Source organism: Emys orbicularis, chromosome 4, assembly GCF_028017835.1.
Source record: "Emys orbicularis isolate rEmyOrb1 chromosome 4, rEmyOrb1.hap1, whole genome shotgun sequence".
Classification (NCBI taxonomy): domain Eukaryota; kingdom Metazoa; phylum Chordata; order Testudines; family Emydidae; genus Emys; species Emys orbicularis.
In genome coordinates, this window is record NC_088686.1 from 148,884,404 (window position 1) to 148,909,739 (window position 25,336).

Consider the following 25,336-nt stretch of genomic DNA (forward strand, 5'->3'; position numbering starts at 1 on the left):
AAATTGCTTACTGCTGCTAACCTGAGTGGGTAATTTTATTGTCATGAACCTGGTGACATACAGTATGTGGGATTCCCTTATGCATCGATGATTACTCCAAAGTGATCGATTGGCTTGGACTGGAATCTATCACAAGTAACAGCATCTCTTTGTGCCCTATCCACGCCCTACCATATCCGTACATGCTGCATATGATTGAATGCAAATATGAAGCTGTTCTGTCTGGAAGTCAGAGAGAATGATTCCCAAAACGGAGCGGCCTGTGGCTGGGTGTGTGTTGGGTGTTTTGGATTAGCCTAATTTGCATCTCCTAGTGCTGCTAAATCAACAGTGATATGATTGCCAGCAAGCAAGAATGATAAGAAAGCCAAGAGTTGATGTTTTCATAGCTGTTTGTATCAGTTGGGCTTTGCTTACCCCATTATGGTAACTGCCTGTTGCACGAAGGCATGAAATAGCCCTTATTCCCTGTGTACTTACTGGGACCTGTCACAAATATTGTGAGAGAGCTAATTCCCATCAACAATTTTTCCTCATGCATGTTGCCTACCTTCTGACAACCTGGACCTATTCTGGGGGAACATAGTGAGATAAATTGAGTTAATTGTTTCATGGGTTAAGTTGTTAATGGCTGGTTATTTGCTTTAGATGAGAGAGAAATATGGGTCAGTTTGACTCAGAAAGAACAGTGAAAAAAACACACCGTAAACCAGTGACTCTCAACAGATGGAAAACGAAGCAGCTGCCAAAAGAGGTTAAGTCCCTTTCTCAGCAAAGGAAACCACTGTCCCCCATCACAGCAGCAGGCTCACTTAAGGTGCACTCTGTACATGTCAAGGCACTTAATGGGCCTCATAAGAGAAAACAGTACCACGTGCACAGATTATAACAATTCCATTCACCCCCTTCTAAAATGACCCTCAGCATACACCGACGAGCTAGTGGGCTGAACAGACTTTTTAAACATCTACATGGTTTAAAAAGCAGGGATAGTTTTCATCCTAGCCCTCAGCACTGCTTTTTGCCTGGAAGACAAGATGTGTGATAGCTAGAAAAGGAGACGCTCTGAGCTTACCAAGATATCACTTCACCTTGTGTGTCTGTGGCACCTTTTGTTCTGAAGCAGTGACACTGGAGTTGCTGTATGTGTACGGCCCATGGATTCTGTTCCTGGCACTGAGCTCCTGAGTGACCTTGGGCAAGTCACTCCTCCGCTCTGTACCTTTGTTTCTGGTCCCACCCTTTGTCTGTCTTTTCTGTGTGGATTGTAAGCTCATTGGGGTAGGCACTGTCTCACCCTCTGTGTGTGTGTGTGCATACGGTGTTTAGTACAAGGAGGTCTCAATCTCCTGCCAGAATACCAATACCAAATAATGTTGTGATATGAAATAATAATATGGCCTAGTGGACAAACCACTGGCTGGACTTAGAAGATCTGGGTTCTAGTCCTAGCTCTGACACTGGCCTGCTGGTTGAATGTGGGCAAATTGCTTCATCGCTCTCTGCCTCAGCTTCCCCATCTATAGAATTGGGATTAGGATGCTGCCTTCCTTTGTGAAGCACTTTGAGATCTGCTGATGAAAAGCACTACAGAAGAGCTAGCTATTACTTCTATTAATTATCATAATGGGAACCCAGTCCTCCTCCACTGAAATGCAACCACTTCTGGGGTGGAACTCAGTCAGCACCAGGGACAATACACAACGGGTTAGGACAGGAAGTATAGATCTCATATACAAATGAGACTACAGGGGGTAAAGATAGACAAGAATATATGTACCCAAGTTGAAATTTGAGCAGGACACCAGGGCTAACAGCTTCTGAAAAGTGCCCTGGGATCTTCAATAGGCAGAAATGGTCAGGGCCTTGGTTTTACACCTCATCTGAAAGACAGATTTAATTTTAATCCCTTAAGGAATTTTTTCTTGGAAGGGAAACAGGATGTTGTTTGAGGATATTGATCGACAAAGCTGTACTTTTAATGTAAATGCATAAAGAGCCTCACTTTCCTTCCTGTTAGCTGCAGTTGTGCCGCTCATTAGTCAAGTTTAAAAGTGGCTACAGCCAAACTCTTCTACTTCCAAAATGAATGTGAGGTCAAGTCCAGGTTTTCGGTATTCCCACTGTAAATACTAAAAAGACCTCTAGTAATCCTCAACCATAATTGCTGGCTTTAATTTCCATTGGGGTTAACGTCTACTGCAGGTGTAAAAGTCTAGGACATACTTTTATCTTGGATTCCCAGGCCCTGCCTGTTAAGGGAGGTGACTTGTGACACCAAAACCAGGAATAATTGGAAATCTCATGGGAAAGTCTGTTCTTGTGAGAGATCCATCCCAATTTCCTAACCAGAGAGCTTCAGAAAAACAGCATCTGAACTTTTAGATTCTCACTTCAAAGATTCTCTGAACCTTTTGAGGCTCAGCCTTCATAGTAGCAATCCACCCAATTGGTCAGAAATGTTCTTTATGATGCCCATTAATAAATCATCCACAGAGAATCCACTGGGTCTGTCTCATCAGATTGTAAAGAAGTGATATTGTATAGGATTATTGTGGTTCAACCACCTCTCTGATTGCACAGAAAATAATATGCTTTAGAAAGCATCCAAAGAGGAAGAAAATGTTTGCTGATAAAATACTTAAATTAGCAGTTAATATTCAATATCTCCCTTCCAACTGCAGTCTTAATTATTCTTGTTCAAGTTTTAGACCAATTAGCTAAGAGCTAAGGAAGGTTCATTTTTAGTATTGTATCTTTCACTCTATAATAATGGGGGATTTTGGATATCCCCAGATTGACTAGAAACATGCCACCTCAGGACGGGATACAGACATAAAATTTCTAGCCACCATTAATGACTGCTTCTTGGAGCATCTAGTCCTCGAATGTACAAAGGGAGAGGCAGTTCTTGATTTAGTCTAACGTGGCACACAGGATCTAGTCCAGGAGATGAATATAGTTGAACCGCTCAGTAATAGTGACCATAATGTAATTAAATTTAACATCTTTACAGGGGGCGAAATACCAAAGAAACCCACCACAGTAGCATTTAACTTCCAAAAAAGGGAACTACAAAAAATGAGGAGGCGAGTTAAACAGAAATTAAAAGGAACAGGCAGAAGAGTAAAATGCCTGCAAGCTGCATGGAAACATTTTAAAAACAACATAACAGAGGCTCAAACCAGGCAGACCAGGTCTTGGAGAGATTTTATCTCCACTAAATAGTCCTGGGTCTCTGGAGTCAGAATGCTGAGGATGCAGTGATCTCTGAAGCAGCCAACTTTTATGATGGTGATTGAGAGATTTGTCGGTAAGTGCTTTTCTCATACCTGCTCTGCATGCTTTCCATGCTGACCAGGGTTTAATGTGCTTGGTAGGGTGACCAGAGAGCAAGTGTGAAAAATCAGGACAGGGGGTGGGGGGTAATAGGAGCCCATATAAGAAAAAGACCCAAAAATCAGGACTGTCCTTATAAAATCGGGACATCTGGTCACCCTAGTGCTTGGGGTGGCACTTCTCAAGGGGTGGCATTCCGGCCCTTTGGGGCGGCACCTTTGCTTTGGCGGCGGCACTCCAGCCTTTTTTTTTTTTTTTTTTTTTCCCCACTTGGGGCGGAAAAAAACAAGAGCTGACCCTGTTAATGGTGATGATAGAGCTAATTCCTTGTTAAAGTCAGTTGCATGTGGATGGGGTGACCGCAGACTAATAAGACCTGGTGAGACAAGGTTTCAGAGTGGTAAGAAAGGCCACCACGACACGTCTACTATCCTGTGTCCTAACGGCTGTGACATACCTGGTATGTCTGACTGCCGTGCAGTAGCAGTAGCTGACTAGCTAGGCGAAAGGCAGTCAACTCTGTGATCTTGATCATAAATAGAGAAATCTCATATTTGTCTTAACTAAATGGGAAAGGGCATTGCACTCCCCCGTTAGTTCACCCCTCAGGGTTACACCTGGATTTCTCTTGTGATAAATGCACCCGATGCCCTCCCTTGAGCCTCACCAGGTGTCCTAGTTTGCCCAGACGCTTATAAGAAAACAAAATATAGTGGCTGTCACAGGAAATTGATGGTGCACCCACCTTCTTCTAGCAATGATCCTCACTCACTGCTCCACGTCCCTGCCAGCGTGCTGTTCAGGGAGCATGAAGACTATACTCCCTCACTGAGCCACATGTTCCAACGCTGTGACTCCTTCCTTCCCTTCCCTTCCTGCTGGTTTTCCCACTGGATGCCTGATCATATCTTTTTGGTAGTTCTGAGTCCTCCACTCTGCTAAGTATGCCCCCTTTGGCAAACGCATGCCAACAGCCTTGTTCAAAGGGCAGGCAGCAAGTGCTGCCAATGCTTCCATGCAGGCAGAGATTTGCCTGACATTTGCAGCGCTAGGGAGGTGGTGTGACACCCACTGTAAGCCTCAGGGCAGAAGTTTGGCTAACACCGTAGTAACTGGGCACCATGCCATGCATACAGCTGTACTGCAGTGAGGCATTCACAGCCTCTGTGTGAGTAACAGCCATGGGGGGCAAGGGAAGCTTCCCCAGATCAGGATGACGATGTCTGCCATTGAGGAGTGGCTGGCACACCTGGCAGCTGCAGGACACGCCGGTCTGGCTGGGCAGATTAACCGTCAGAAATACAGCACCTTCCAGAACAAAGTAACCTCTTTTCTGGTCACTTGAAATCAGAATGGGTCCTACAGGTCATGCCTCACTTGGGCAAACCACCTTTAGAACAGCCACGCATGTCTTGTTATTTTATTGCATTTTGCTGAACTCTGCTCTCTCCAAAATCTTCCCAGTGAACAAGCCCCTTGTCTCTCTGTACCCCTCCTTCACCCCCATTGCCAGAAACTGAGTAGGCTGTTTCCTTCTCGAGGCCTTTGGGGAAACCTTTTCATCTGATGACAGTCCCGATTCTCCAGTCCTTCAGATTTATTTTCTGAGGCCTGGAGGTGGGGACCTAGCCCTCCGCAATCAGAGTTGTGCTCTGTGCTTCGTCTTCTGAGTTTTATATGCTTTGTAGTGTCTAGTCCTTTGCTCGTGTATTTATTTAGCATAGACTCTATTGTTTCAACTTTGTTTCCAGGTTTCGCAGCCCCAGCCTCGTGGCGCTGCGCTCCTCAGCTGGGAGTGATTTCCATTATCCTCATGCTGCTTGCACGGTCACTGGCTCTTCCGCCTCTGCCCTCCAAAACCTGCTTTGGTCTCCCAGTGCATTTGCTTCTTCCAATCCCTCTAGCCAGATCGCACATGTGACCTGTGCAGGTCACAGGGATAACATCAGTGAGGGACAGACCAGAGTCCCGAGCTGCTGTTCCAGCCAGCATCCTTCCTTCCCCGCTTGCCCATGGCAGCTTTTCTTTGGGCTGTCAGACAAATCTCCCTCTCAGTCCTTTGGTCCTTTCTCATCCTTGGGGAGCTTGTCAAAGGGACTAAGAGAGAGAAGCCATTTTGTAATTGGCTACAGATATTGGTGGCCAACTTGAGACACCTGGAACTTTATTTTCTAGTTGTGTGAGCACCCGCAGCTCCCACTGACTTCAGCTGCAGTCACAAGTGCTCAGCATCCCGACACTCCCACAAAAGGTGTCTCCGGTTGGGCACCCAATAGTGAAGGAAGCCTAGAGCCCAACAGAGTGTGGGAATGTGCCACAGGAGATTCCCCATATCCAGCAACCCCTACACGGGTCAGAGCCCTGTTCAGCTGCAGGAACAGATTTCTGGCTGCACCTTTCAGCGCAAAGAACATGAGGCAGAATTGGATGAGTATCATCAGCCCTGGGGGCAGGGGGAAGTGTGTGTACTTTTGCAAGAAATGTGTGTGAATGAGAATTGGACCACTTTCACCATGGGTTTCTCTGTCTTTGCCAGCACAGTAATCGGGTTGAGGCATGCTGGCAGGGCAGTGTGTACCTGAGACGCTTGTCCTGCTGATGCACCTTGGATCTTCACACAGATCTTTATTCACCTGGGCTGCCACCTTTCACCAGCACCACATCTACACATGATTTTGTTCTATGCTGAAATTCAGTTATCCACAAATATGCACATTAGCTTAATAATGAAATTGCATTAAATATTCACATGATAGCATGTCACTGTCCCTCCGGTTCTTCCCACCCTAACCCCCCCAAAAAGGTGTAACCCCTAGGAGAGGATGAAAGACCCGTCACTAGGGCCAGGGCTGAGAAAAGAAAGCCGTCAGCAGTGGTGACAAGAGGAAAGGGGAGAAGTGAGGAGGGAAACTGGGAAGAATAGAGAGTGAGTCAGGGCAGCTGAGAGGGAAAGTAAGTGGATTTGTTGTGAAACACTCAGTACCACAATAAGGGCTGCTGCTTCCCCCAACACAGAGCCTGCCAAAGCCGCTCTCCAGGAGACCCGCCTTCCTCTGGCTTTCCTTGCAGAACAGGAAGCAACTAACTCCCTGCCACCATCTGCTCCGGCCCCACCTCACACAGCCCTTCTGTGCTTGGACAACAGGCCTGGCATCCTGAGATCCAGCTGCAAAGCTCAGAGGAATGTTATTTTCCTCTCTTCTCCAGCTGACTCCCCACTCCCCAGTCCCGGGTGTTCGGTTTACACAGCAGGGGGCTAGTGTGGCGTAGGAATGAGGAACCAGGCTGGAAATGGCTGCCTTGACTTGGAGGCTGAAGTGTGTCATTAATTGAGAAAACAGAGGGATACACCAGGAAGGGCCGTTCTGCTTACTCGGATCACAGAGTCCCGAGAGCCAAGTGCACCCACTCCTGGAGCCCGGGCCTGGACACTACCCAATGAAGCACAAGGAGAGTGACTCCATAGCAAACCATCTGACGTGTGCTTCTAGTTAGACAACCATTCCGTGTAGGGGGAAATCCCCTCACTGCATTTATCAGTGGGGACACAGATAGATGAGATCTCAGAGCTGCCATGCGGGGGGGCGAGGCTGTATTCGTCACAGCAGCCTTTCCATTGGCTTTCTTCAGGCCCTCCCCGGTCGGTGAGCCCTTCAGCCCAGGGAGAGTCTTCGGGGCGGACACTCAAATTACAGGACGTGGGGTGGGACGATGATTCTCTGTGGCTCACAGTCCACGTCAAAAACTGATCAAATTGGGGTGAGCAAGGCTCTGCACTGCTCTGGTGAGGGGGACCTGTGTCCTGTATGGGCATCGCGGGCATATGTGATTCAATAGCCACCCCATGAGGGTCCCCAGCTCCTGCACGGGGACCGTTCCTTCCTTACCAAATTCCAGTTCATGGGAGTGTTTAGGAAAGGGCCGTAATTCTGGGCTTGCCACTGGGAGAATATGACTCCCACTCTTTCCATACAGGGGCTGAGTGCGTCAGAGGTTATAGGACACTAGCGCTCCAGGCCCTATAAGGCCTATCTGCAGCTACCTGATGGGAAGCCAAGGCAGGTGGTGGGCCGTAAGCACGGCAGGTTTTAACCCTGTCTGCTTACCTCCCCCTGTCTATCGCCTCGAATATACTGCAGCATCCCCAGCGCTGAGGGTGGCACAGCACTGGGCTTACCAGGGAGTCTGTTATTCAGCAAGGTGCTCGCACCTGGGCCTCAGGCAGGCTGTGATTTTCTCTTGGCATGGCAGGCACCGCATGCACTTGGACCAGGAACTCGCTCGTTTAGGCTCCAGATCCACAATGGCATCCCAAGGGCACCTCTGTACAAAGGGGGGCAACGAATCTAATCCCCTGGGGGAAAATGTGACCCATGGGTTGGGACACTATCCTGGGGGGACTGCCCCCCATATATGCTTTACCATGGTGCTAGTGGGGGTGTTGGGGTCCCCCCTTGCTAGTGGGCAGTTGGAGGTGCCCAGAAAGCCTTCTAGTGTGATGACGATTGGCTCTGCCTGTGGTGGGAGCACCCAAAGAAGTGGCAAGGAATCAATGGGGTGCAAGGGACTGCACTGGGATTTCCCCCACTGGGAACCTGAGATGCAATTTGACTGATAAAGTTGCTGCCTGGTTAAAACCCATCTCACTTGTTCTTGCCTTCTTCCCTGAGGTGAGCACACAAAAGAAAACCATTTGGTTTAGGGGAAATCCCCTAACTGCATTTATCAGTGGGAATAGAGATAAATATTTAAATCTCAGAAGATTTGGAAGTCACACTTTGCATTAACCCCTAGCTGTCGGTGTAGTGGACTAGCCAACGTAGCTTGCTGAGTCCCATTAATATGTGAGCGCAGGGAGTGGGAGCTGCAGCTTATGGAAATCCACAAAGATCTAACTAGCCAAATTCCACACACCCCTTGCACTGCCAAGAAGTGATCCTCTCCCTTAACTCCGTCCATTTCCCTGTCTCCCCCGGCAAGCAGATGGGACAGTTCATAATGGCAGAGAGAACTGGAGCCTGCAGAGCACTTAGAAAAAACAAATCCCCACCAATATTTGCTCTGCAACATGTACATTTCTGTTGGCCTGGCTGATGCTGAAGGATTATTTTCTGAAGTATTTCTAAACCTGCAGCCTGCCAGACACGCTTGGCTGGGAGCTGGGATTTCCCAACATGAACAGCATGGGTCACAGGAGTCCAGGAGTCTGCTTTTTCTGCATGTTTGGGGAAATCCTGATGCCTAGCACCAGGGGGTGAATAAGGATGACTCCACTGGCAGCATTGTGGGAACGAAGGCCTCCGCAAAGCAGGCTGCACATGCAGATCCAGGCAGCCCAGTGCACGCTCCCCTCCATAGATAACCAGTGCTGTCGCTGAGTACCACTCTCGGGGAGAGGTACGGGCCCCGCCATTCCGAGTCCAGCCTCTGCTAAGAAAGCACAGCACACTGCAGCACTCTGCGGGTCATTTCAGACATACCTGGAAGAAAGGCCTGCTGCAGCGCCCCTCTGGTGAGCTGCCCTGCCTGGGGCACCTCTGTCCCAGTGCTGCAGCTCCACTAGCGAAGCTGTCAGGAAGCTGCCACTCACCCCAGGGGCTGGTCCACGACTAGGATTGCTCAGTGCTATGGTAATACAGATAATTAACAATAATATGCTGCTTGGAGAGGGGACCTTTGTCACTTTCTATGTAACATGCACACCAGCTCCCTTGCATGCCCCATTCCTGATTCCTTTACCAGGCAGCCCGATCTTGTGTTATGGCCCATCACACGTTATACCCCTGTACCTCTGGGGCTACACTAGGGCCCCATTATGCCTTCTAGCAATGTGTGAAGGAGCCTTGGGTGCAGAAATGTCCTTTGGAAATGCCCCCTCCTCAGAAAGCCTCCTCCGCAGGTGTATGGGCTCTGTGCCAGCTCTGCTCCCAGCCCCAGGGTCAGGGGAGATGGTTTGGGCGGCTGGGAGTTGGGTCAGAATATAGTGCCACTGAACTAGGACAATGCTCTGCACCCCAGGACTCAAGGGGGGCGCAGGAAACAGCACCTAGGTCAGAGCCACGCTGAGCTGGGAAAAGTCCCAGACAACAGGAAACACAATGGTAACTTTATGTCCCCGGAACCCCACATTCACCCTCATCCCTGTCCCATCACAGGAAAAGAGTGACTATCAGACCCTGCCATGTTATCCCACCACACAGCCCTGTGCTTTGCCATCCCACTAGTTCCACCCAGCCACCTGCGCTGGACACCAGCAGGTTTGCGAGCGAACGAGAGCACACGAGGCACTCTCCTAGCTAGCCAGAGCTAACAGGAGCCTGGTCTGGGTGGCACAGGTGTAATAATCTGTGTTGCCATTAAAATCTTCTCTCAAGCATGAGCAGGATTCAGCAGTTACAGCCGCTGCGTTGACCCTTTCGTTTACAACCGGTAGGTTGTATTTGTGTAAAGATGTATTCCTTTCACTAGTTCCAAACATTTCACTTGGTCCCTTTCTCAAGAGCAGAGACTGGCTGAGGGGAAGCAGAGTCTGTCTGAGCGGCTCTGCTCAGAGGCTCTCATTTAAACAAATGATCCCCGGAGAGGAGCACGCAGAGGGCCACGTATATTTACTGTTGACAGGAATAATAAACATCACCTCACATGGAAATGGCAAGCCAGAGTCGCCCTCCACATGTTATTTTTCTGTTGCCAAGCTAAACATTCCGCAGGTTGCACTTTGTCTCTGCAAAGCCCAACAGAGAGGAGACACAGACGGCAGCAGGAAGGTCTGCAGAGAGGGGACACATGGGAATGCAGTGGAGAGGAAACAAAAGGGGAGACTATGGCACTGGGGAGGTTGCAAGGTGCTTCCCTGGGAAAACTCAATTCGGGATCAGCGTCAGGGTGACCCACTTGTTATCCCAGCTGATCGACTCAGGTTACTCGCCTGGATGAACACAGGGCCAGATCCAGCACCCACCAAAGTAAACCAAAAGACTGCCCTTGGGTGACATCTTGTCCCCACTGAAGTCAATGGGAGGTTTGCCATTGACTTCAGTGGCCAGGATTTCACCCATTGACCTCAGTGGGCATTGGCTCAGGCCAGCAGCGAGTCAGGCAGTGTCCTGGGGGCAGAGCCCTTTCCTCCTAACAAGCTGTTTTGAATCCTCGGTTCCCCTTTGGCTGCTGCTGGGCCTGGGTCTTGCACCTTTGTGCACCTCTGGTCATCCGTGCAACAGCGTGTTTCCTCGAGACACGAGAGGTGAGAGTTCCAAAAGCAAGCGCTCAACGTGAGCCTAATGCTGCCTTTGCCAAAGAGGGTGGGAATTGACCACTGACTTCAATGGGAGCATAGTTCGGCCTGCACTGACCTGGAAAATCTCTCCCAAGATGTATTATCCTTTGGAAGGCTCAGATCTCCTCCTCTGGGGTCATCCATCTGCTTGACATGGGTTCTGAGCCCAGCCACATTAAGAAGCCCATTGATAACATTAGATCTATTCGGAGGAAGTGTAAACACATATATACGCATGGTCCCACCAATGGCATAGTTTTCTGCTTTGGCCTGATGAGCTCAGAGGCCAACAGTCCCTTGGCCTTTTTTCAGCAGTTATCCTTTACTTTAGTTATTCCCATCTCAGGTGATACCACCCGCCCTGTGTGGGCATTCTTCTGGAGTGGCACAGTCCTGCAATCAAAATGTCTAGGGTCCTGCACTAAATAAGGAAGACAGTGTAGAGGGAAGGGGCCTTCCCTAGAAGGGAGCCAGAAAGGGGACAGGGCAGTGTTTGGACTCCCAAATCCTACTGCTTTTTCTTACATCCTTCCACAATTTGTCCTTTCCATTCTCTCCACTGTGCCAGAACACTAAGCCCTCTTTGGCTGCTGCCACACTCCGTTCCTGATTTCCAGCACTTCCAACCATGGCTCCACACCCACGGTTCACATCTGAAACCCATGCTTTTCGGTCAGGCCTCCCAGCCAGCAGTAACAGCCACTCAGCTCACCTTGCTCCTTTTGTTTTCTACACTGATTGCAAGATTGTCAAGACTGGGGCTGCATTACTTTGTAGGGCATTTTCTGTCTGTTGGAAAGTGCTGTTTTCAGGCAAGTGTAGTGTAAATGATAACAAGAGTCGGAGAAATACTGCATAAAGGTGTTTACCCAACACGTTTAATGGATTTGCTTCAGTTCATGTTCACACCCCTTTTGTGTTCACTTTACACAAACACTGGTGTGACTAAGACTTATAGGCATGAGTATTCACAGAAGGCAAATTAGTGAATCACATGCTCAAGAATTCATTGCAGGAAATGCTTGTGCATTCGCCCCATCAGGTGACTGATACAATGTTGTTTGACCGACCTAGCCAGTCACAACTGAGCAACACTGCTGGATTTTCAAATACTTGAATGTCTAATGAACGCGGAGCTGTGTTTGTGACCCATTCATAAAGTAAAGAAACTCAGAAGAAAATCCCTTGAATAACTTCAGTAACAATTTGAGGAACTCATGAATATTCCACATGCAGAAGAATAGGCTAAAGAGGCCTGATCAATTATTTACTCTGAATTATCCACTCTGCTCTAATAATAGTTAATAAAGTTATCTGTTTCTGCTGTAAGAACGATACGCTTCCCTATTGATTCCCAAACCTAACTTCATACTGAACACACAGCTCTAATTTCCAAGTAGAAAGACATGTTGCATCTCAAGATAAAGTCTCCTTCCACCACCTAAATCCTGTTGGCTCCAAGGTTAGCTCAGTGGAGGGGAGGAAATGTATTGAGTGGTACAAAAAGTCAGGGAATATTAGAGTAGGAGCGGCTAATGCAAAGTTAAACATGCCGACATCACTGAGCTTCCAAATGTGTATTTGGAAGATAATTTGTTATCATCTTGGTCCAAAGTTAACCTGCTTGAAACCTGCTGTCTGGCATTTGGCCTCCTGGCCGATGATTGAGATAGGAGTAAACAGTCTAAAAGGGCTTCAAGCTCGTGTTTTGAGTAAATGCTTTGCTGCCAGGTTCAAAAAAAATTCCCCCCCCGACGGAATATGGACTTCAGGACCCCGGCTCTTAGAGTAGTCATGCCTCGCCTGCTTTGCAGGGGTGAGCAGTGACCTAGTTTGGGAACGCTCCTATGCCAGTTCTTTTCCGAAGGGCCTTTTGCAAACTGCTCTTTGATGGCAGCGAAGGTTAGGCCGAGGGGACTCTCTCCTGAAGCTAGCCTCTTTCCTGAGTATGCAGAAGCCCCACAATACAAACTGAGGATGGAAACGTGGGGTGGGAAGTCAGAACTAGTGACATTCTGGCAATGAGGTGTTGTGGGGGCAGAAGGGGAATAAATCACCTGTTTTTCTTACAGATACCTGGAAAGTCCAGGTGCTTTGATGGTAAATAGGTGGTGAGGTGCTGTAAGCTGAGTGTTTCCTACGTAGACAGTGCCCATTCCCAAACTTTAAGCAGAGGTAGGAAGCAGCCAGGGAAAGGTAGGGGGAGTTGGGAAAACTTATATCGTCTTGACTGCCACAAGCTGCACTGCAGCATAAAAATCAAAGAATAGAGCCCAGCCTGCAAGGCGTTTTATCCCAAAGCAGGGGGAAGGAAATTCCAGCCATTACCAGTTGCAACTCACCTCAGTTCAAACTCAGCTCAATCCAGTGACCAGCCTGACCTCAAGCCAGATTCAGCTCAATTTGAACTCAAGTTTAATTCAGTTTAATGCTGCTTCAGTCATTATTATTGCTGTATTGCTCTCTTTGCAGAAGCCGATTCTGTTAAGCTGAATTAGAGCTGGAACACATGTGCAATGTTGAACAGAGGCAGCCCCGTCTTCCTCCCCAGCATGTCAGGAGTTTCACTGTTGCCTGCTGCAGAAACTCCATGAGACGGGAGATGGAGGTTGATTCGAAAGGTGCCATGTCCCACTAGCCAGCCCCCACTTCCAAAGAGTTCCAGTCTGAGTCCTGACTGCAGAGCTGCTGGAACTAGGGGTGTGGCTGCACCCCCAGGCTTGAAGTGTTTCCATCATACACAAGGGTTACGGTTTGGTTCACTGGCTCTCAGCACCCCCACTGTACAAATTGTTCCAACACCCCTGCTTGTCTGCTCCAGTCACAGCCATCACGGCAGCTGCACCAGTGTGAACCCCTAGTGCAGACGGGCCAAGCTGCTCTTTGCACTGGTGCAGTTTTCCCCTGCTTGAAACTGGAGTAACCCTCACCAGCAGGGCTGGCTCCAGTTTTTCTGCCGCCCCAAGCAGCAAAAAAAAAAAAAAACGAGCAGCGGCACTTCGGCGGCAGCTCAAACGCGCTGCTTCTTCGGCGGCGGGTCCTTCACTCCCTCTCCTCCTCTTCAGCGGCAGCTCAAAGAAGAAGAGAGGGACTGAGGGACCCGCTGCCGAATTCCCGCCGAAGACCCGGACGTGCCACCCCGATATCAGATGGACGTCCCGCCCCTTTGAATTGACCGCCCCAAGCACCAGCTTCCTTAGCTAGTGCCTGGAGCCGGCCCTGCTCACAGTGCCAATGGCAGTACTAGGCCTGCTTCTGCTCCCAGTGGAGCCAGTGGCCACAGTGGGGTAGGGCCGGGATCTACACTAGGGGTCTGCTCCACTGCAGCTAGAAATGGAGAAATCCCCAATGCAGACCAGGCCTCAGACTGTAACACACACCAGAGCTTTCTATCCCCTGAGCTAGAGACCTTGGGGCTGAGGAATCGTCAGAAGCAATCACCACATTTTTGTATAAATTGTCCCAGCCGCCCGTTCTCTCCTCATGCTGCTTCCCCTCCTTGGCTCGGCGGCACTCCTAACGCAGTCAAGGCTCTGGACCATGCTTCTCTTGCCAGCAGCCAAGGCGTTCTCCCTCTCCTTTTGTGGCTGGGTTCTGTTCAGCCCAATGCAGGTGAGCGCTGAGAAAGGAAGAAGCATTTATGGACCCGTCTTTCCTGTTGCAGTGGTTCCACTTTAATTAACTATTGATTAGGTCAAAGCAAGAAAGAAAAATAAAAAGCCCTCTGTAGCACAGTGGCTATGGTAACCCCATAAGATGGTGGAGACCCAGGTTCAATTCTTCCCTGGATCAGTTTAGAACAACAGGGGCACTTAACCTTTCCTGTTGAAGTTGTTCCCCTTTAATTAACTATTGAATGGGTCCAAGCAAGTACTAAGAATATGAAGCCTTCCATAGCACAGTGGTTTGGGTATTCACCTGGGATGTCAAAACTGTGAGTTCTATTCCCCTCTGTACCATAGAGAACTTCCTACAATGGAGCTTTGCTTTGGCGTAATTAAAGTGGAACAGCTTCAACAGGAAAACAAGGTGACCATCTTATCCATATTCTTTCAATCCAGGATGATGGACAGGGGAATTGAACATAGGTACTTCACAGCCCAGGTAAGCACCCCTGTACCACAGAGAGCTTTTTATGTTAGAGTTTTCCTTTGGGCCAATTAATAGTTAATTAAAGTGAACCAGCTTTAATAAGAAAGCCCAAAAATTGTCATAGTTCAAATACCCTTTTTCCCTCCAAGCCCCAAGGAAGAATTAAACCAAGCTCTTGGCCACACCAGGTGAAGGCCTTAACCACAGTACTACTAAGGGCTTCCCTTACTTAGTCTGTGCTTTGGCCCACTTAATAGTTAATTAAAGTGGAACAGCGAATTAAAGAGGCAAGGCTGAGGGCACTCCCTGTTCAAATCCCCACCCCTCATCACATAAAGGGAGCAATTGAACCTAGGTCTTTAAGAGCACAGGAGAGTTTCTAAACCATTGCACTATAAAGGGCTTGACAGGTGGCATTTTGCCCAATTAATAGTTAATTAAAGTGGAACATCTTCAAGGGGAAAGACTCAGGGAGCCCCATTGCAGACTGTCATTTATAAGCTACTCTCACTACCTACAGTGTGAGCAGTTTTGAAGGCAAGGAGCAGAAACTCTCAGACATGGTCACATATCAAAGGAGGTAGCCCCATCTCTGCCTGTTGACGGCTTTATAAATTAGGACCATTGCTGTGAATTCATGGCATGGACAGACCTGACCAAACCAGAGAGTTAACAAAGAACCAAGCCGTAGTTGACTCAAGTAGTCCTTGCTCAGTACGAGTAACAAGATTTGAAGGTAGGTAAGTGCAGTCCAACCCAACCACAGCTTTTTCAGAGTCAACAGTCTGTGTCTCAATGGTATCTTTATTGTACAGCCACATCCAGTGGCAACATGGGTGGGTGGGCGGGGGGAGGTGTGGCACCCGGGGCCCTTCTCACTCACATAGTGCAGCTGGCCCCGCTCCCTCTGCGGCAGCTGCTGGAGCCAGAGTTGCATGGGGAGAGGCAGGAGCAACAGCTGGGAGTGGCAGGGAGAGACCACTGCTTTCCAGGAGGATAACTGAGGGCAAGGGGGGGGCAGCCTTGGGGGGGGGTGACTCAAGCTGTTCCAGGTGTGTCCAAACCTTTAAATTGCCCCCACACACTATCAGCAGGTGCAGGTCGTCCCTGGCCACATCTCTGGCTAGCGCACACTGTGAGTTGTTTGCTAAGAACCACCCAACAAGTGAGAAACTGCCACCAACACTGGTCTCCTTCAGCCAGCACCTGAAACGTGCAAATTATCAATCACTCATAGTGAATCATGCAACAGTTCAGTATTTTCAAGTGCCCCCTGCCAACAACAGATGGGCATAGATAGCCTGGGACATCTTGTTCCTACCATGATGGTCCTGCACCTGCTCCATCCGCGTAGCTGTAAGAGTATCTGTGCAACAAGGAGATGCAAATGCCGCAGGGAAAACTTCAGGTGCTCTGATGCATGTAACTGGGGTGGTGATGAGCATAGCAACAGAGTAGTGAACACATCAGACACAGACTCTGAGGGGGAGTAGAAATGTTTCAACTATCTGCAAATTACTGTGACTACTTCTGTGAGCAAATATACCTTGAAGGGGAGTTGCATGAGACGTTCAGTAGCTCATAGTTATATGCAGGGATCCCAGAAGAGCACATGCTTATACTTTGTTATTCACATGATCTATTCATACAAGCCATTCTGCAGCCCCAATGCATTACTGGTATACAAGTAGTTTACATGTATTATCATTTATTCAGTGATAGTAAGACAGAAGATAATTACCATGTGTGCTTTAGACACGTCTCTGGCTAAGCAGATAACATCAAAAATATATATTTTATAATTAGTTGGGAAGGGGTCTTATTATCTGCATAACTTCATAAAAATAGCAGGCAGAAAAACTTTTCTCAAATCAGTCCATTCTACAAATAATGACAAATATTCTAATGTATTACGTGGTACAAACAAGCTCATACTGTCATGTGACTACAGACTTTTGCTTTAACCAAAGGCAAAAGTACAGGAAAATGCATAAAATATATCACATGGGGTTAAATATTTCCCAAGCTTTCCAAAGCAGTACAATTTTGGAGTATGCAGTTGCATTATCAATTGTATTTAGAAGTTTTCTGACAATTTTTGTCAAAATAAAACTATGTTTCTATGAGTCTTGGCCCTTTCTGTGATTTTGTGATTTTTTTCAGATTTTTTCAGATAACATTTCAACATTACATAATATAGAGAAACTGCACCACTTCTAGCAGCTCCATCCACCCTGATGACGGCTGTCACGCTGCCTGGGGTGGTTCATGACCGTGAATGCCAACCTCAGGGCAGACTGCCAAACTGCTTGTATGTTCTATAATTGGATGTCACCAACCCAGTAACAAGTGTGAACTCCTGAAGCACAACAACAGTCGTACCATGGAGTCACAAACAGTCCCCTTGGGCGCGCTAGTCTCTCTTGTCCCCCAGGCAAGCTGCACTTAGTGTTAGCTGGTTGCCCTACTCCAAAAATCACAAAATATTCAGGATACATCCAGCCCTAAGAGACCAGTCACTTACCCCAGGTCAATTTGTACCTTAGAGCTCTCACCAAAGACAACGCTTGTAGCCAGTCCTATAGTAAACAATCTAAGGATTTATTAACTAGGAAAAAGAAATGAGATTGTTATTTACAGGTTAAAGCACATAAACATATCTACCCAAATGAGTTACAGTCTATGATTCCAAAAGGTGACAGAGTTGTAGTAATCTGTCAGCACTGAACGTCTTTTAGGACTAACCCAAACTGACCCTGGGGATCTCTGCTTCTGTTTCCTAGCTCCAGCCCTGGGAGAGTCCAAACATTCAAAGAGATAAAAAAATGTCTTGTCCTCTATTTTTATTTCCTTCTTCCAGAATTCAAGCTGATGGGACAAGCCCTTTTGCACATGGCTGCTTCATGGGTGTCCAATGACAATTAGCAAAGTCTTTGTATTGTGATGCCCACAATTGCTTGTTTCATGTTGATAGCCCTGCCGGATGGCAGCACTGTATTGTCAACCCCAAATGGTCAAAAATCATGAGTCAGGTTCACTGGAAATCATGAGATTGGCTTTAAAATCATGAGATTATGTAGATGTAATAGATTTGGTGTTCTTTTTATTTGCCTTCTGCTTTTTGAGCCTTTAGGGTGCACTGGGGTCATATTTTGAAGCTTTCTCCACAACCACGAGGGCTAGAAACTTATTTTTTCTTTAAGAAAGAAGGCTGAAATCATCATGTATCCATTTGACTTCAGGAGCTGGGGCTTTAAGGAAAACAATAATTATAATGAGACTCATGAGAAAATCATGAGCGTTGGCAACACTGTGATGGGCAAGAAGTAGTACCTTTCTCAGGGATTTATCCCTTTGCACTAGCTAAAGTTTTTTCTTGTTTGTGAGTGACTTAGTTCAGAACAAACAATTTACAGCTATAGCACAAACATGTAAGTATTACATTACAGATTGGGATACAGATGTTATAAGTGGGATTAATACATGTAGCAACTTACAAGCATTTCATAAAGTCTAAACACTAAACACATTATCATAAGTTCAAGCTTAAACATACTAACACACCGGTGAGCTGGACTGGTGGGTCCAGCAACAAATTTGTCAGTGCTCGGCTGAAGCCTGAAGCCATGGCAAGAGCTGGCACCTGGTCTGCCCACATCACAATGACCATCAGATAGGTGCCTAACGAGGTAGCAATGAAGTGTCCAAACTGGGTCTGGCCACCCACAAAGGGCAGTCACTCTCCTTCCCCTAACTTAAAGCTGAGAGTTTGGTTTCTTTTTTACCTTTGGTATCAAAGCCCAGGGCCAACATTTCAATACACAAAGGGAGGTGGGTGCTTCACTGAGACCCTAGGACTGTGCTAGGAAGCTGCAAATGAATGGCATGCTGCTTGCTAAGGTGCTGCATGGACACCGCGGCGGTTATTCCAAGGTTGCTGCACCAAAAGGAGACTGTGTCAGATGATGGGGCAGGGATTAGGAAGTGGCTGGGTAATTTTATCAGCACTAATAACACTTGACGCTATACATGTGACGAGAAGTATAATCTAATGATCAGAGCAGGAGATTGGGAGTTAGGAAACCTGGCTCTGCCACTAATTCATTGTGTGACCCTAGGCAGGTCTGTGACTCCGCTTCTCCATCTGTAAAATGGGGATAGTAATTCTTGCCCATCTCTGTAAAGAATTTGGAGACCCCTAGATAGAAGGCACACACAGGCTCATTTTGCCTATGATGCACATTGCACAGCTGACCTGATGTACTATGGGGTTCCGGGGAGGGTATGTACTGGATGGACCAGTGTTTGAGCTGGTCCAGCAAATCTTATATTCCCATGTTACTGACCATCTGTTGCTCATTTTCTGATGAAAGTTGGGGGTGGGGAAAAAAGGTTAATCAGAAACCAGCTTATTCATAAAAACTGTTTTTTGTTGTTGTTTTTTGAATGGTGTGATGAGGAAGGCAGTTTGGTTTCTGGTTGGCAGACACAAGGTCAGCTCTACCCTGGTAAACCAGCCTGTCCTCTCAAAGTCAGCCCAAACCCATGGTAGAGCCAGCTGCTGTCTTGCTGCTGCATGGAATTATCAGTCTTCTTGCATTACTTATTCCTATCCGGCCAAATATTTGAAACAAAGTCATTGGAATGAATGAAAAACTGTGACAGGAGCTCTCTCTCCTCTGAAATCACTGGCTTGGTGTGGCCTTGTTGCTAAGTCTTGATAAAACCTCGGTGATTGCATTGCAGGGCAAAACTGTTTCGATTTCACATAATTTTGTTCCTTTGACACTAATGAGAAGCCTTTTGAAAGGAGGCCTTTTCACTGAGTAATCAGCATATCATCCATGTTGATTATAGATTACTGCTGTCTGCTTCCATTGCCCAGGGATGACTCAGTAGTGCTTCTCTTAAGAAAGGAAAATAAAATAGTTTGATGACAATAACTCTTTGTGGAAGACACAGCATTGCTTCTGCTGATAGAATCACACACAACAGAGCAGCCCCACCATATTCCACATTCAATTTACAACACGGCTTTCTTTTAGGTAAACTCGCCAGACCACTGGGGATAATTCTCTGCACAGGGCCTTCCACTATAGGGACATGAGCGCCCTCCAAACCAAACCCAGAGGAAAAGTACAGGAGTGTGTTTCAGGGCAGATCTCTGAGGTCTTGTCTACTCCACGACTTCTAAATGAACTGGCCACTAGTTAGTGGCACGTTGAGCTGTTTGTGTTTGCACACCAAGCACATAACCCTGGCAGCTAGCGGTGTGTCACCCCTGCCCAAGGCCCACATCGTCTTTCCGTAACCAGCTCCACACCCTGTTACTTTGCAGTGTCAGCAGGATCCCGAGCAGGTCTGTATGACAGGTTGGTGGGACCTGCTTCCCCCCAGCTCTCTGTGCAGCAGGACATCCCGGAGCACAGGGCTGCTCCGTGTCCATGTCTCTGGACACTGTATCCTGCTAAGGCATGATGGGGGAGCTGCCCAGATTCTCCCAGCATGCACTGCTATGGCAGCGCAGTTGTCAGCGCAGTCCTGACTCAGCCCCATGTATGATGTGGAGAGCTGCTGTGTGGGCACAATTCCTGTATCACTGAGTCAGGAGGGAGGGTCCCAGACTGAGTACAGAGACACAGCCATGCTATGGGTGAAGCCCCTTAGGTCTGTGCTGTGATGAGACACTAACTGGATAGCAGAGTGGCCTTTGATGACCCAACAGATGTCTTTGGCCGCTGCCAGGCATTTGGGTCAAAGCCTTTCTCACCCCGAGGGGTGTATGCCAGGGCGTCTCTCACTGCTCTGAGGCAGTGATTCAGGGTAGGGGTCCTGGGACTGCCTGCAGTCCCCCTATAATCTCAGCTTCTCTCTCACCTGTAGGAGCAGCTGCTTAGAGGAACATACCTACATGGGGAAGGAGGCTCTGACAAACATCTCCTGAGGACTCTATCAGCAAAACCATCTGTGTAGCTGGCCAGTGCCAGCTTTCCAGGAGCAGCATGGCCTAATTCCTTTTTACCCACTTACCTCCTGAATCATCCCCAAAACACTCACATTACTAAGAGGGAGTGGGCACAGATAGCTCCTGTCCCAGGTTTCCCATGTGCTGGGGCATGAAGCAGTCTAGAAAATAACTGGGCTACTTCTAATATTTGCCTTTGACAAAGGTATCATTGCAAACCTAAAAGCCTGGCTTGGATTGTGGGCACTAACCTGAGCAGAGAACATTACCACACCAGAGTGCAGCCTGGAGAGATCTGATCCAGCCCTCAAATGGGTGTCTAAAAATAGAGACAAAGAAAAAGACCCGGGATCAGAATTTTCTCTATCACTCCTCCATTTTTCTCCCTAGACGAATCAGGAATATTCCTGTTTATCACTGTAAGTGTGCATGTGCTGCATGGTAAGCGCCACGTAGGAATTCATATCTTAGGAGAGATCTGCAGTTTGTCCTTTTGGGGGAAATGGGCTGTTATTGCTGGCTCAGGTCAGCCTGATTTACCTCATGGAGCGGTGATACGTGGGAATTTCAGCATAAGCCAAGGCCAGTGTATCTTGGCAGTTTTCTCATGCCACTGGTTATTTAAAGTCCCCCATCAGCTTGCATGTCACAACGTTTCATCCATCTTCTGAAACAGATGCAGTTATTAACCTTTTCTTATCGGATGCCATTAGTGAACATGTTGACTCTGCTCGTAAATTCACCGAGCTGCTTGTGAAAAAGCGCTGGGTGGTGATAACCCCAGCTTCCAGCCCCCTCTTCTCCATTCTTCGGGGGGTGGGACACATTACGCAATATAATTTGCCCTTCTCATTTTTTCCTGTTTGTAATTAATTTCTTGAAATCAGATGAGATGGTTTAACAACATATAAAGTGGTGCCACGGGAACTGAGCTGCTTCTTTGCGCTGGAGAGGGAAGGTCCTGTCTTCTTTTCCATTCACACATCAAATCCTCTGAACAGTTAGTGTAGACGGAACCTAGCCATGTCACCTGGTTAAATCCCTGGACAGGACAAGGCTGTAAAGTCCAGTGGTGGAGACACAGCTGGATCCTATTCCTAGCTACATTACAGCTGCCAGTGGCCTGGTAACAGCCTGCTTAATAGCTGCAGCAGAGATCGAACCTAGGTGCCGGTAATAGTGCCAGAGCCTTGGCGTGTCCAGCGCTTTAACCCAGCCGCACAGATGGAGTTAGATGACATCTACACTACAATTCCTGGCCATTGTAACCAGTTCCTCTGGATCAGTCATTGGTGCAGTGTAGACAGGCCATCGGAGGATTCCACAGTAAGGTGGAAACCAGCCTCACCAAACTGGGATATAGCTTTAAACTGGAAATTGCTCCTGTTTTATTTATACAGCACCCCAGGTGTGTATGGCCATGTTCCCAGCCCCACAGAGTTCACTGCCCTGGTATTAGACAATGTCATGTGCTTCCAGGCCTGGCATTTGGTCCAGTGAGGGAGAGGCCTTCTCCTCTTTCTGTCTGTCTGTGAGACTTGAGGTGCTGACCCAGCGCATGCAGAGTTAACATCCCTGGGTGTGACCCTCCATTTAGGGTGACCAGATGTCCTGATTTTATAGGGACAGTCACGATTTTTGGGTCTTTTTCATATATTTTCTATTTTTCTATTACCCTCCACCCCCGTTCTGATTTTTCACACTTGCTATCTGGTCACCCTACCTCCATTGCTCTCTCCAGTTCACAGGTCAAGGTAAAAGACAATGGGGAGCCTACAGTCTGCCTTGATCATGTGAAAACTACACACTGCTGTATCTTCACTAGGATTTTGCCTCCTGTTAGTTACCAATACCACATGTTAGCGAACAGAAGGCAAGAACACACTTTTTATCCTAGTGAAGACAAGGCCAAAGAGGCTCTCTGGCAAACTCAGGGCCTGTCTACGCACAGCTGCCCCAGTTTAATTTAACCAGGTTTTTTAAACCAGGCTTATTCTGGGTTAGTTTAAAACCACTGGGAACAGGTTTAATCTATACTAAAACAAGTCATTCTTAAACCAGAATAAGCCTGTCCACACAGGGTGTTGCACCTGTTTAACTAAACTGGTGCAAGTTTGTCTGTAGACAAAGCCTAAGGCCTGCTCTACATCTAAAACGTAAGGCCTTGCTTAGGCATGAGAGACCCCTGAGAGACGTTGTTAAGATGACTTAAGCCCTGGTGTAGACACCACTAGGTCAATGGAAGAATTCTGCGGTCACCTCACTACCACCTCTTGAGGGGGTGGATTTACCACAGCAATGGGAAAGCCCCCTCTGTCACTGCAGCAAGCATCAACACTACAGCGCACCGTGGCAGCACCGCTGCTGAGCCACCGCAGCATTGTACTGTAGACAGAGCCTAATGTGCCATCAAAGCCAGCACAGACACAGGCTGAAAGTGAACCTGCTCTGACACACAGGCATTGCCAGATTGGCTTGGACTAGAATCATAGACTTTAAGGTCAGACCATTATGATCATCTAGTCTGACCTCCTGCACAACGCAGGCTACAGAATCTCACCCACCCACTCCTGTATCAAACCTATGTCTGAGTCATTGAAGTCCTCAAGACTAGGGTCCGTCCAGCCCAGTATCCTGCCTTTGACAGGAGCAGCACCAGATGCGTTAGAGGAAGGTTCAAGAACCCCACAGCAGGCAGATGTAGGCTCATCTGCTCCCCAGAAAGATCTCATCCTACCCAGTAGCGAAGCTAGGGGGGAGCAGGGCAGCGGCCGCACCCCCACCGAGCACAAGTGGCGCCTTTTTAATTTTACTCACCCGGGGGGGGGGGGGAAAGGCCCCACCCGCTGCGGCGCTTTTACTGACGGGGCAGCGCGCCGGGTCTTCAGCAGCACTTCGGCAGCGGGACCTTCTCTCACTCCGGTGTCTTTGGCGGCACTGAGGCTTCATGGCCGAAATGCTGCCGAAGACCTGCGGAATGAGTGAAGGTCCCGCCGCCGAGGTGCCGCCGAAGACCCGGAGCGCCGCCCCGTCAGTAAAAGCGCCGCAGCGGGTGGTGCCTTTTTTTTTTTTTTCCCGATCCCCCCCTTCCCTCCACCTGGATAAGCCACTGATCCTACCCCTCAATAGTCAGAGATTGGTTTAAACCCTGCAGCAGGAGGAACCATTCTGATCACCTAGTGTCACCTCCTGCAAAACACAGGCTAGAACCTCCCCCAGTGACACCTGCATCCAGCCCAGGAGTGCTGGTGGAGCTAGAGCCCAGCTGTTAGAAAGATTCACCTAGTCTTGATCAAGTCACTCCTGAGGGCCAGAAAGGTTCTGGCCCAGCGGCTGAAATGCCTTGAAGGAAGCCATCCCTCTGGGATCTCCAGCCAGCGCCAGAAGTGCCAATGACGTCCTATGAAAACCGGCCTGAAGGCTTATCCAATGTGAACCAGAATTCTGACCCTGTTTTGCAAGTCACCCAGTGCTTGCGGTCACTGCTCCTTCCCTTTGCAGTGGTGCTGAGGCCTGATGTTCTCTGTGCCCTCTCTGTTCTGCAGCACCAGAGAAAAATTAACAAGGGAAACCAGGCCCAGTTCTGCACTCAACAGCTGCTGTAGGCCGCTGTCTCTGGAGTGGATCCGTTGTCAATGAAGCTACCTAGGGAACAGGTTTCAGAGTAGCAGCCGTGTTAGTCTGTATCCGCAAAAAGAACAGGAGTACTTGTGGCACCTTAGAGACTAACTTATTTATTTGAGCATAAGCCCACTTCATCAGAAGTTCACCTCAGCTTTGGACTGGAAGTGGGAAAATCAGTTTGGCTGAGTTCAGCAGCGGCAGGGTCTGAACACCAAACTCCAGCCCTCCCCTGGGGTCTGGAAACAATGCACTTCCCTTCACCACCTGTGCCAAAATGCCACCAGAGAACCGGTGATCACGAGACGCCCGGCGCTGAGAGTTAGTCACTGGTCTCTCCGAGCCAAATCTCAGAACCACTTAGGCCTGGCCCGACGCTGGTGTGAATGTAACCCGGCTGGCCAGTGCAGCACCCACGCAGCCTCTGCTCTGAGCATCTAACCTCTTCTCTTGCTGCACCGGGGTCAGAACTCGGAGGCTTGTGGTACGTGGGCAGTCACAACTTCCCTACTCGATATTCTGTCTGAGAAAATAAAGCATCACTGTCCTATTAATTATGTGAGCTACGGAGCAATTTTTTTCCCAGAGTCACCTACTGGTTCACATATTAGTCCTACAGGCAGCTTAGCTAGTAGCATAGCAACAGGGTGACCTGGTGCTCCATTCAGCTTCGCACGTTGTATTAGCCACACTGGACTCTCTCCATCTCTGCCCATTGCGCCGTATTGCAGAGCCCCTCATTAGTACAATTAATAAGCTGCTTCTGTCAGTTCAATCAAACGCCCGGCTCGAGAGCAGCAAAAAGCTTTGGCAGATCAAGTGGGGGAGATTCTGGGTAGCACTGGGAAGTTGTAGGAAACCTTTCATCTCCCCCAAGGAACCGAACAAGAATGGAATTGTGGGACTGGGATTCTCTCAGGTCATGTTTGTTGATCGCTGGCTCATTAGTATAATAAATCAGATCCCCTGTCATTTTGAATAAAGTCCCAGGTTCACTGGAAGGAACTTGGCAGAACACCTTGATATGATTAGTGATAGTGTGG